We start from the raw sequence: 13,538 nt of genomic DNA on the forward strand, positions 1-13,538 counted from the left end.
CCTCCCCGGAGCTGCAGGAGAAACAAAGCAACGAAAAATCAAGCTGCATTTGAAGGGAACTTTTCTCTTTTTTTAAGCTGTCAAACTGAAATCGGACTAAATTTCCCCCCCGACAGGCAGGAGAAGGGGGGAAGGGATTGAGACATTCTTAACCTGCTGGAAAATTATTGGGAAAATAAGACCCTCCACTGTCAAACCCCCCCCCAGGACGGGCTGCCCAAACAAGACACCGGGATATGAACTGTCAAACTGTCAAACTCTTTAAAGTGGGGGCTTGTTTGTAACAAAGTTACTGGAACTTAGATTTTACCCTGTTGCATTATGGCTGCATAGAAGACAGAGACTTTGTGGTTTGGACATTGGAGTTTAATGGCTACTGTTATACTTTCCTGCTTCTTTCTCTTTTCCCTGCCATTTGGATACAATTGAATGCTCCCTCTAGAGGGTCTTAAGTGAAACTGTTGCATTAGGAGAAGTAACAGTGGGATTTTCCACTTGGAAACTAACTCTGTGAAAACGACCTTGAGGATATGAGTGGCCCTACAGAAGAGATAGTAACAAGGCTTAAAGCAAAACAATCTCACAAGAAAAGGGGCTCCATATCAGGAACTGTACCAGCTGCACAGGAAAAAACAGCAGCTTCTATGGATCCTATGACACAGGCACTCCTTAAAATAAATCAATCTCTGGAAGCATTGACAAAGCTATCGACAGAGAACTCCAAAAAATTAACAGAATTGACAACAAGACTAGATGCTAATACAGCTAGTGTAAAGTCTAACACAGATTCTATAAATAGATTAATCCAGGAGAGCGCTGAAACACGAAAGATTGCAGAAAGTGCAAAAACCACGGCTGAGGAGACAAGGGAAAAGTTTGGGCCTATTATTAAAAAAGTTAATGAGCATGATGCAGCCCTCTCCTTATTGGAACTTCAGAGGAAAGAGAAGAATTTAAAACTTAGATTGGTTCCTGAAGGGGAAGGGGAAAATCTTGTGGAATTCCTTACAGAGAACTTTGCAGCCTTTTGGCATGAGGAATGGGCGGAAGATGAAGAATTTGAGATAACAACAGCCTTTCGGCTGGGCAGGAGGCAGGACAAGAAACCAATGGATTGTCTAATTACACTGAGATCAAAAGAAGAAAGAGATAAAATATTGAACTTGCATTATCAAAAGGCACTGGTGATCCAAAACTGTCAAATACAGATTTTTAAGGACATCCCCAAATATATTTTAGAGGTGAGGACCTACTATAAGAGCCTAGCAGACCTGTTGAAGAAAAATACCATACCATTCAGATGGGAGTTCCCACAAGGACTATCCTTTAACTTTAAAGGAAGAAAGATCAAAATAAAAACAATTCAGGACAAAGAACAATTTCTGGAGAGATACCTGGAGGATTTGCAGAAAGGAACTGCAGAGGAGAAAGAACCACCTGATATAGCAAATTTATCATTTGGACTTTTACCACCACCATCGGAGGAAGAACAGAAGCTTGGAGCAGTTGGAGGAACAGCTACTTAAACACAAAATGTCTCTGCAACTTCTTAGTTGGAACTGTAATGGCTTGAACCTTCCTCGAAAAAGACGACAAGTTTTTCACATCTTGAAGAGAGAACAATTAGATATAATATGTTTGCAAGAAACCCATATTGCCAGGATACACAGGAAATTATTGATAAATAAGAGACTTGGTCAAGAATTTATTTCATCAGACAAAGTGAAGAAAAGAGGTGTGGTGATCTATGCAAAGGAAAAATTGGCCCCAAAATTGATATTTAAAGATGAACAAGGAAGATACCTGGCAATTGAAATACAAATTCAAGGAGAAAAAATCCTGATTGTTGGAGTATATGCCCCAAATGAGGGGAAGGCCGAATTCTTTAAGAAGTTGCATGAGACACTAGTTGATTTCATAGACTATAAAATCGTAATGATGGGGGATATGAATGGAGTTGTCTCAACAAACATGGATAAGGCACAGAGACAAGTGATCTCAAAAGGGAGACTACCAAAGATCTTTTTTGAAATGACTGAAACTATGGACTTGATTGATATTTGGAGAACAAGGAATCCTCTAGAGAGAGAGGGAACTTTCTTCTCCGAGGCAAAAAGGACATGGACAAGAATAGACCAAATTTGGATTTCTAGCAGTCTGGCGTCAAGAACAAAAAAAGTAGAAATATGCCCAAAAACTTGCTCCGACCATAATGCGGTGAAGATGGAGATGAAACTAACAACAACTGGATCCTTTAGATGGAGAATGAATGACACCCTATTTAAGGATGAAGAGATTCACGAGAAGGCCCTTAAAACATTAAAAGATTATTTTGAGATTAACAGGAAAACAGATGTGGAGAAAAGAATAATTTGGGACGCAAGCAAAGCCGTGATGCGAGGTTTCCTAATTCAACAGAACTCTATAAAGAGGAAGCAACAAAATGAGAGGAAGGAAAAAATCCTAGAAAAAATAAAAGAAGGAGAGAAGAAATTGAGGTCCAAACCAAAGTCTCATGAGATTCTGAGAGAAATAAAGTTTTATCAGATGCAGTACATGGAGCTCATGAACCAACAAATAGAATGGAAGATAAAGCAAATGAGACAAAGAACCTTCGAATCAGCGGACAAATGTGGGAAACTTCTGTCATGGCAATTGAAGAAAAGGCAGAAAATGAACACGGTAACCAGTTTAGAAATGGATGGAAAAATTATCCACAAACCTAATGAGATAAACAATTGCTTTCAAAGCTTTTTTAAGAAATTGTATGCACAAGGGCCAATTAATGAACAAGAAATAGAAGAATTCATCAGAAAATACGGCTTACCAAAAATTCCAGAACAAAGTAAAATGACTCTAAATGAGGAAATAACAGAACAAGAAATAGAGGGTGCCATCCAAAATATGAAATTGGGAAAATCACCAGGACCAGATGGCCTGACGGCTAAATACTACAAGATGCTGAAAGAATGCTTAATACAACCATTGAAGGAAGTTTGCAATGAAATCCTGAAGGGGAAAAAGGCACCTGAATCGTGGAAAGAGGCTTTCATCTCACTTATACCGAAGACAGAAGCTGAGAAGAACCAGGTTAGAAACTACCGCCCTATATCTTTACTCAATGTGGATTACAAAATTTTTGCAGACATTTTGGCAAAAAGATTGAAAAAAGTGCTGATAGAGGAGATTCATAAGGACCAAACAGGCTTTCTCCCAGGGAGATATATGTCAGACAATGTGAGGAACATTATAGACATTTTAGAGTTGCTAGATGTTGACATTAACAGGAAAGCAGTTCTGATTTTTGTGGACGCGGAGAAAGCCTTTGACAATATCTGCTGGACTTTTATGAAAAAAAATCTCCAAGGGATGGGGGTAGGCCAAGGTTTTGAAAACGGTATAGGTGCAATATATTCCCAACAAAAGGCCAAGCTAATTGTAAACAATGTGGTTACAGAAGAAATACCCATAGAAAAAGGTACACGACAGGGATGCCCAATATCCCCTTTGCTTTTTATATCAGTCCTGGAGGTTTTGTTAAACATGATTAGAAAGGACCAGTTGGTTAAAGGAGTTCAGGTCGGAGTTAGACATTACAAGTTAAGAGCATTTGCAGATGACCTAGTATTGACTTTGCAACAGCCAGACACTAGTACTAAAAGAGTATTAGAACTAATTGAAATATTTGGTCGAGTAGCAGGTTTTAAATTGAACAAACAAAAAACGAAAGTGTTGGAAAAAAACTTAACAATGGAAGAAAGAGAGAGTTTTCAGAATGAAACAGGCCTGGAAATAACAAAAAGGGTAAAATACCTGGGGTTAAACTTAACATCCAAGAATGTGAATTTATTTAAGGATAATTATGAAAAAACTTGGGCAGAGGTAAAGAAAGATCTGGAAATATGGTCAAGGTTGAAACTTTCCTTGTTAGGCCGAATTGCTACTATTAAGATGAATGTATTGCCTAGAATGCTGTTTTTATTTCAGACGTTGCAGATTTTGGACAGGATGGATTGTTTCAGGAAGTGGCAGAAAGACATATCAAAATTTGTCTGGCAGGGCAAAAAGCCCAGAATTAAATTTAAGATTTTAACTGATGCAAAGGATAGAGGGGGGTTTGCCCTGCCGGACTTAAGACTTTATTATGAATCGGCAGCTTTCTGCTGGTTGAAACACTGGCTACTTCTTGAGAACACTGACATTTTGGATCTGGAAGGGTACGACAATAGCTTTGGTTGGCATGCATATTTATGGTATGACAAGGTAAAGGTGTACAAAAGTTTTAAAAACCATATTGTGAGGAAAGCATTGTATAATGTTTGGATTAGATATAAAGATCTGCTGGAAAGTAAAACCCCTAGGTGGGTGTCACCAATGGAAGCGAGGGAAGTAAAAAAGCTTAATATGGACTCTAAATGGCCAAAATATCATGAAATTTTAGAATATGATGGTGAAAGGGTGAAACTTCAGAGTTATGAGAAACTAAAGCCTAAGGTTCGAGATTGGTTGCATTATCATCAGATAAATGAGACATTTAAACAGGACAGAAAAATAGGATTTCAGAAAGAGAAGTCAAAACTAGAAACAGAACTGTTGGAACCCAATACTAAGAACTTATCAAAAATGTATAACTTGCTGTTGAAATGGAATACACAGGATGAAATGGTGAAATCAGCTATGATTAAATGGGCACAAGATATCGGTCATGATATTATGTTTGCTGACTGGGAACAGTTATGGACCACCAGTATCAAATTTACTGCATGTAATGCTTTAAAAGAAAATATTATGAAAATGATTTATCGGTGGTACATGACCCCAGTCAAGCTTGCAAAAATTTACCATTTGCCTAATAATAAGTGTTGGAAATGTAATGAGACTGAAGGCACCTTCTACCATCTTTGGTGGACCTGCCCAAGGGTTAAAGCTTTCTGGGAAATGATCTATAATGAAATTAAGAAGGTCCTTAAGTGGACTTTTCCTAAGAAACCAGAGGCTTTCCTTTTGGGCATGGTTGGCCAAGTGGTGTTAAGGAAGGATAGGATTTTTTTTATGTACGCCACTACAGCAGCAAGAATTCTACTGGCAAAGTATTGGAAGACGCAAGAACTACCTACTCTGGAAGAATGGCAAACAAAGGTGATTGACTTTATGGGACTGGCCGAGATGACGGGCAGAATCCGTGACCAGGGGAAAGAGACAGTGGAAGAGGACTGGAAGAAATTTAAAATATATCTTAAGAACAATTGTAAAATTGATGAATGTTAAGATGTCAGGGGGTAAGAGGTAAAGAAATTGCAGCAGTAATAAAAAAAAAACTAAAGGAACTTTTATGAAAGGGAATTAAGATAATGGACCTAAGGGTTGCTAAAGAATCAATAAACAAGGATGCAGGGATGGGGAGGTATGGGGAAGTCAAAAGAAAGAAGGGTATGAAACGATCAGTTGGAAACTGTGTTGTTTTGTGTTGCTTTTGTTATCTGTTTGAAAAACGAATAAAAATTATTATAAAAAAAAAAAAAAAAGTTTTTAGAACAGAAGCTGTACTTTGGCACTTCACCACAAACAAGCCTCCTAAAACTGGCTTGAGTATTTGGGCTTGGATAAGACTTGTTGACACTGAACACAATTGGAGCCACACAGCGGACAAGAGCAGCACTGTAGCAGTGTGACTTGGGCTTCCATCTCCCAGTGAAGTACTTTTTTAAAAAACTTTATTTTTTCAAAACATTTGAAAACAGCTGTGTTTTTAAAATAAACCACTTTTGTAAAATATGGCTGAATTGTCTAATCTTTAAGTGAAATGGGTTCTACTATTTGGAAGAACATAAAGCTTTGTGAATGACAAGGTGGGCAAAGATACCAAATTAAAAGCTGTCTTCTTAGGGCCACTGAAAATGCTGTGTAGATCTTGCAAGGGCTGTCATATTTGCAAACTGCTGATGAAGTCAATCAGCCCAGTTAAGTTAATATTCTCTGTGCCAACAGTTGCCAGGAAAGTACGGTATCTACTTTGTGATGTAAGCTTAGCCCAAAATGTTGCTATGGAAACTAATTCACTAAAGATGCTTTAGGAAAAGGAGCAGAAAAAGACACAACTTTGTCCCTTGACCCTGGCTGGAGTTGGTGCCATCAAAGTGTCTGCGTGCTTCAGGGAGAAAATCAGGCACTTCTGGGACTGGTGCTGGAAAAGACAATAAGGCCTAACTTGTCCGCTATGAGAACCAAACACTGGCGGTTTGGGTGATGCCCCTAGAACCCTAATGGGGTCTCTGATGGAGTGTTAATGTTGGGAACCCCTCCATTTCCGTTCAGCCTGAATATATATGTAAAATAAGCCTCAGACCATTGAGAAAGCCACCAGCCTCCAGTAAACCTTTAATCCAAGGAAGCCAGATGGAAGGTATGTCCTGAAACACTTGGGCTGCTCAGAGCCTGGGGGGTGGAGAATGATAGGATATTTAGAAAAATGAAATAACTTGAAATAACTTGAAATAACACGGACACTGGCACCAGAGCCTGCAATAAACCCAGATGCCAACTTTGCTGCCACATACACCCGGACAACACCATTACTGGCCCCAACAACATCACACATACCATCTCGGGACTATTTAATTGCTCGTGGTCTAACATTGTGTATGCCATCAAATGCCAACAGTGTCCTTCAGCTCTCTATATTGGACAAACAGGCCAAACCTTACGCCAAAGAATAAACGGACATAAATCCAACATCAGGAACCACAAGACAGAGAAACCAGTAGGAGAACACTTCAATCTCCCAGGACATTCTATACAAGATCTCAAAGTAGCTGTTCTATTACAAAGGAATTTCAGAAATAGACTGGAAAGAGAAGCTGCTGAATTGCAACTTATCACCAAACTTAAAACCATGGAGAGACCTGGTCTGAACAAAGACATTGGATTCTTATCTCATTATACATGACAAAGCCATTTTTCACCTTCCCACCCCTTGCTTTTTCCTGTAAGACCTATTGCAATCGTTAAGAGTCGTCAACAGGCTCATCACAGCTATCTGCCAATCACCCAATCCCACCACCCTTCTGAGTAATACCCCTCCCCACCTTCTCACTATATAGAAGGGTCTGGTGACTTCTGTTTCAGTGTATCTGAAGAAGTGTGCATGCAGATGAAAGCTCATACCAAGAACTAACTTAGTTGGTCTTTAAGGTGCTACTGGAAGGAATTTTTTTATTTTGTTTTGAAATAACTTGCCCAGGATGCTGCCAATGATCTGAAAGGCTGCCTCCATTCCTACCAACCTTTTCAGGAGTTAATATTTGCATGGGGGCAGCCTCTTGTGTTAGTTCCACCCACCATCAGAAGTGTGGGGAATGGAGGGTCTTCTCGGTAGTGGCACCCGTCCTGTGGGACGCCCTCCCACCAGTTGTCAAAGAGAAAAACAACTACCAGACTTTTAGAAGACACCTGAAGGCAGCCCTGTTTAGGGAAGCTTTTAATGTTTAACAGACTATTGTATTTTAATATTATGTTGGAAACCGCCCAGAGTGGCTGGGGAAACCCAGCCAGACGGCCAGGGTATAAATAAATTATTATTATATTATTTACTGCTGAAGATTTCATATTTTTGAACCCTGACATTTTTGTCACGCTCATCTCCTTTTGCTGAAGTTTAAACTGTTCTCCATCTGGAACAGTTATCTGCATTGCAGAGGGTTGGACTAGATGACCCCTGGGTTCCCTTTCAAACTGGGCTTCTATTATCCTTTTTTTATAATTGCATGCTATATGGCTGTCACCACCCTGGGACCTTCTTGTGAAGGGCAGGTAAGAAATCTTAAAAGGGAAGCGGTGTGTGCAAAGAGACATTTTTCTGGGACTTAGGCTCCTGGGCCTCAGTTTGCCAACATCTAACTAAGGAGAGGGGAAGGCATGCAGCAGGAGGAAGAAGCTGGAGACCACCTCCCCAAAGGTGGACAAAGACAGCAAACGGGGTCTTGAGGGAGATGGACTCACAACTGGGAAGACTTGGGAGACACGTACAAGAAACAGAGGGGTGGAGAAAGCAGAAATCTGGCAAACCCTGAAGGCCAGCAGCCCCATCCCCTTTGCTCCCATCCCCAATTTCATGAGAGAAACTGGGAGGCCTGAAAGATGGAGCGTGGCCAGGGACAGGACTATTTGCAGGTGTGCACAATTGCAGAGCAGCTACAGTCTTGCATCCTACGGAAACTCCATGCACCCCAACTGCCATGATGTACAGGCCTCACCCAGCTGCAGCCAACCCACCGAGAAACCCATCCTGTCGAGCACAATCCGGCCTTGGGCAGCTGGGCCCATGACATCCCCTACGGTGGGCAAAAGCCAAACTCAGAATGTCAGAATGACAAAACCTCTGGAACGACTGAGGCACCTTCAAAAATGTAGTGCGATTTGTTGGCTGAGATCATTTACTTTCAGAAGTAGGCACTCCGGTATGGCTTCCTTGTATCACATATGCAGCCCAACAAGATAACAAGAAACCACTGACGGCACATGAATCAATATGACTCAACCTTTCCCACACACAGATGCAAACAAATCTCACTGCAGCCAACTAAAGACAACCAACCACGCCCCCCCCCAACCTCTCTCACTACTACCAAGGAAAAATATAATAAAACGGATAGAAAGAGAAGCTGCCGAAGTGACACGGGCATAAAACCCCACAGACACACTTGGGTATTATTGTCCCAACCCCCTCTCCCCCCTTCTTCCCCAGCCTTATTCTGTATACAACAATAACCTTTTGTACATAATGTTTTTACATCAAATATAAAAAAGACTCTGCAACTTGAAAAAAGAGAGAATGCACGTTGTTTTGTAAACCAAGGAAATATTTAATATATATGTTTTTAAAGGCACGCCTATGTTGATACAGCAGAGCCAGCAGATAAGTTTTGAGTGATAATATTACATGTTTTATTTTAACTATCCCATATTTATCCACGTTTGATAACTTTTTACAATGGGGGTGGTGTTGTAATGGGAAGTTGAGGGACCTGCACAGTTCCTTGGGGCTGTTTTCAGTTCATGTGAAGGGTCTTAGAGGCTCCTCTGAAAATTTGATTGATTGATTGATTGCCCCTCATCCAAAAATTTCAGGGCATAAAAATACAAAACAAAAACAAAAAATACAGAATAAAAACAAGGGGGGAAATCAATAACCACCCCCTCTCCCACAAAAGCATTCAAGGCCTCAGTTCACAAGGAACGTTTTTCCTTGGTCTCTATAGGTAGTATAATGAAGGCACCAGGTGAGCCTCACTTGGGAGAATAAAGCCCCTTTTATTTTTATTTTATTTTTTTAAATCCTCATTCTTAGTGCCTGTTGGTGGACCCAGAAACATGGCACCATTTCCTTCAGCCCTTTTCTTGGAAATGCAGGCAGGGCACTGCTAGAAAGCGGGAGAGAGGGCAATGTCTTCCGCTCCGAATCTCTCTGTGTATGTGTGTTGGGGGGCAGGCAGGGGGCAGAGAGAGTTAAAGGCTTAAGTCCTGGTTATAGAAGAAACCTTTTTGCCTGCTGCCTAAAAAAATATGATGGTAGTCCCAGTGCAACTATACAACTGTGAAGCCTTTTCTATCTCTGGTAATTGACTAGAGGATAATTTGTCTGTGAAAGAAAGAGTTCTGCGTCTTGCCAGGGAGATTGAGAATTCTAAGTTCCTTTTATCCATTTTTTTGTTTTAGATCCCTTTTTCCAGATTTACCCCAGTGAGGGGTAAATTAAAGGGCAGGGCAGGTGCTTGGAAGCCAGATGAAGATACCAAGTGTTGACGTGGGTCTGAGATGGTGAGGCATCTAATCATAAGCCTGAATTTTTATTAAAGCTTATATGTTTAATCAGGGCTTGTATTTTAAAAATGAGCTTAAAGATCTTCAAATGTTTCATGCCAGGCAGAAGACCAGCTGCCTAAGAACCTTGGCAATGTTTTTTACTCCTAGACAAGGGGCCCCCCTGATTTATAGCAGAAAACAATTCTCAAAGTCGTAAAAAGGGAATTACAGGCTGAGAGCCAAGGTTACACTGACCCTACAAATTAAGGGTGGATAAATAGTAAAATGAGCCATATCTTCTTCCTAAGGTTAAAAAGGTCAAGAGCAGTGAAAAAGCAACTGGTCTGGCTGGCAGAAACAGAGCATTTTTGGGAAGTCTTTTCTAAAGCTGTTTCTTTCTTAAACTAAGATCTTTTTAAGATTTCTTTTCCTTTTAAAAGGTTATTTATGTATTAAATATATTAGCTTAAATATAATTATGCAAAGGATTTAAGAAATGCTAGATTCTTATTTCATATAGTTGTAAGAGTTGTAACTATCCTGAAATTAAGTCAGCCACCAGCCCCCCTTGCCAGACAGGAGACGCCATCGAGCACTCCTGATATATGGTTGTCAGGCCTTTTGTTTAGAAACCTTCAAATGAAGGAGATCTCTCAATGTTGATGTGAACTCAAAATCCTTGACATATGCTTAAGATAAAAATTCAAGATTAACCATCTGTTTTGGAAGGCAATAGGGCAAGGAGGGCAAGAGGTGAGCTGGTAATTAAGATTCCTTGTTGAGACACATGTAAGATATATTACTACTTATTTGTCATTTATAGATAGAAGAATATATAGCTTTTTGATTCCCATAAAAGGACAAGAGGAAATGGGTGTATCTTTTGTGATTGGTTCTAGCAAATAGCCAATAGGAATTTCAACCAGGCTGATTGGACAGAGGCAGCCACAGGAGGAGCAAGGGGGCTGGATTAAGGAAATATAAGTGCTGGCCAGAATGGCAAGAGGCCAGGCCAGAGCTTGGTAACCATATACCACTGTGCCTCTTATTTATTTGTCTGACAAATAAATTACTATTTTAATTTCTCTATTGCTGCGTTGAATATTTCATTCCAGCTAAGCGTTAACCACAAGCAGGGTGCTACAATGGAGAGAGAGAGAGCACACAGTCCTTTGGGTGAGGCCTTGGCCAAATCTGACTTCACAATGGGCTGTGGAATGTTTTGCTTCCCAGGAAACCAGGTGAATTGTTTGAAAGAATCCTGAGATCAGTTAAAAGCTCAGTCAAATGTCTCCTTCAGATCAGTTGACACGAGAGATGTCTTGCTGCTTTAGAGAACTGTCTTTTTTTGGATCAGTTGACAGTGGAAACATCTGTCTCCTTCGGACAACTATCTTTGGCTCAGTCGAAAGCCCAGAGAATGGTATTCTGCCTCCCTTGCTGCCACAGAAGGTAAGGTAAGCCAAAGTGAACTTCTGCAACCAAAGAGGAAAATGATATCAAAATTATACAGCTTGCTCCTTGAATGGGAACTGAAAGATGAGATAATAAAAGGTCACAAGAGCTGGGCCAGACAATTCATTTAGACAGATGGGAAAGATTATGGAAAACTGATATAAATTTTACAGCGTGCTATTCGATTAAGGAAAATATAACAAAGATGTTTTACCGCTGGTACCTCACCCCAGTGAAACTATCAAAAATGTATAAAAAACAATCAAATCTCTGTTGGTGGTCACGATATATCATATGTGGTGGGGGTGCAAAGTGGTGAAACAATTCTGGATTATGATCCATGAAGAGCTTTAAAATATATTTAGGAGTTCAATCTTTAAAAACCAGAGGCATTTTTGCTGGTTTTAGTACTGAGTGACATTCCTAAGGATAAAAGGGATGTATTCCTTTACGCAACCGCGGCAGCCAGAATTGTAGTGGCAAAAAATTGGAAAACTGATAAAATACCAGAATTATTAGAATGGAGAATCAAATTTCTTGAATTCATGGAGATGGCAAAATTAACAGCATCAACTAGATGCTACTCTAATCAAAAAATTAATAAAGAGTGGGAATGCGTTAAGGGTTAGGGTTAGGGTCAGTGTAAATGAAAACATGAGACTTATGGTTTTGTTACATATTATTTTATTTTGGAGTTGTCTGTTTATTTTGGAGTTGTTTGTTGTAAAGAATGTATATTATGTGAATAAAATAATAAGGGAAGAAAATCTGGGATTAAAAAAAAAATAAGGGAAGATAAGCAGGGAAGAAGTGAGACATGCTGAAGCCTTGGTCGTCCCCCCACCGCATGAGCAGTTTTAAAAGTTGCTCCTTGGTTATTTGACCTTCATAAATGCCATGCTTGCAGGGAGTGTTCTGGTTAATTTTCTGAGGGGTTTTATTTGGGGGGGAGGGTGGTTGTCTCCATCCAAATGACAGGAGAATTACCACCTCCCCCTCAAAAAAAATCAGTAAAATGCTCCCCCCGTCCCCAATTTCACCACCCACAAATAGGAATTTCTAGGAGCTTGTTTTTCACTCAGCCCTAAAACACACACCCCACCTCTGCAGAGCTCACACCTGCACCCTTAAGTATTCCTTCCCTCGGGTGCATTGCCAGCATCTTGAATTAGTTTCTCAACAGCAGATCCAAGATGTCAGATGTCATGGAGTAGGGGGAGGAGGAAAATTGGAATCTAGACACATAAAACAGAATGAATTAGCATCATACCATTGGATAACTAGTCAGGAGTTTGTCCTGACCCTGATTGTGAATGGCCAAAACTAGCCTCTCACTGTCAAGTGCGGAAAGTGGACCAAAGGACCTTTTTAGGAAAGCAGAGCCTGGGATCAGTTCTGCACTCAAAATGAAAAATTGTGTCACTGTGGAAAGAGAAGTGACTGGCTGTGACCTTTGTATGTTTAAAAAATTGTGGTGACTTAATGGTGCCGCTCTCGAGGCTTCACCCAGGGCAAAAAACCTGGCTTGCCCCCCTCACTCCCATAGCTCTGGGTCATAGCACTTTGTGGAGCACATGCTCTGCATGCAGAAGTTCAATCCCCTCTGGGAAGGAAAGACTCCTGCCTGAGGCTTTGGAGAGCCACCTGCCAGTCAGCATGTAGGTGGACCAATGATCTGACTGGACAAGGCAGCTCCTTAAAGTCCCAGCAAGGCTGTCTCTTTGGGCATCGCCGCTCCCAGTCCAGGAAGAGAGCGGGATCAATCTCTCTTTGAAAGGCAGAACCCAACTTTTTTTATAAAGGCAGGGGGAATCTATTTTAGCTGTGTTGTTTCCAAACCCTGGTGGGATTTGGCCTCTGTCTGACGTTCCTCCCCTTTCCGCCTTCTTTGTGCACAGCTGTTTATGATGGAGGCTTCTCACCTGTGGTTCCTGCACATCTCAACTGTCCTCTTCTACCACTTCCCCAACCTTGGAGAGTTTCTAAAGATCCCAACTAAGGCTGCTTCTGCTTCTCAGCTGGAGACCCTCCAGACCGTTGTGCATGCCATGCCTCATTGTGGGTGGTTCATGAGCAGAGGGAAACGGTCCCTCTCCCAAGCTCATAGGCCTCGCTCAGGAGGAAAATTGGAGGACAGCACTAGATGAACCCTGCAGCAACTGGATCAGGCCCAAGGAACCCTGCTAGAGTGGCAGCCTGTTCTCAGAAGGGCCTACAAGCAGCATGGCAAGAGGCCAATGATAAAAAGGGAGACCATAAAACCATGTTTCCTCGTTCAAAGG

At 40.9% G+C, this 13,538-nt stretch overlaps 1 protein-coding gene across 5 annotated transcripts in view; it reads left to right on the forward strand.

Moving 5' to 3' along the window:
• The first annotated feature begins 10,946 nt into the window (after positions 1 to 10,946).
• Positions 10,947 to 13,538, forward strand: part of VANGL1 (VANGL planar cell polarity protein 1) — a 70,489-nt gene continuing 67,897 nt past the window's right edge. For 3 of the 5 annotated variants that reach the window (XM_079960283.1, XM_079960290.1, XM_079960289.1), the window contains exon 1: positions 10,947 to 11,042. The gene's annotated coding sequence lies outside the window, so the exon portion shown is untranslated. Of the gene's footprint in view, positions 11,043 to 11,158; positions 11,259 to 13,538 lie in introns of all 5 variants that reach the window. The other 2 variants (XM_079960285.1, XM_079960284.1) reach the window with 2 other exon arrangements.

The sequence above is a fragment of the Podarcis cretensis genome (genome assembly GCF_951804945.1).
Source record: "Podarcis cretensis genome assembly, chromosome: 17".
NCBI lineage: Eukaryota > Metazoa > Chordata > Lepidosauria > Squamata > Lacertidae > Podarcis > Podarcis cretensis.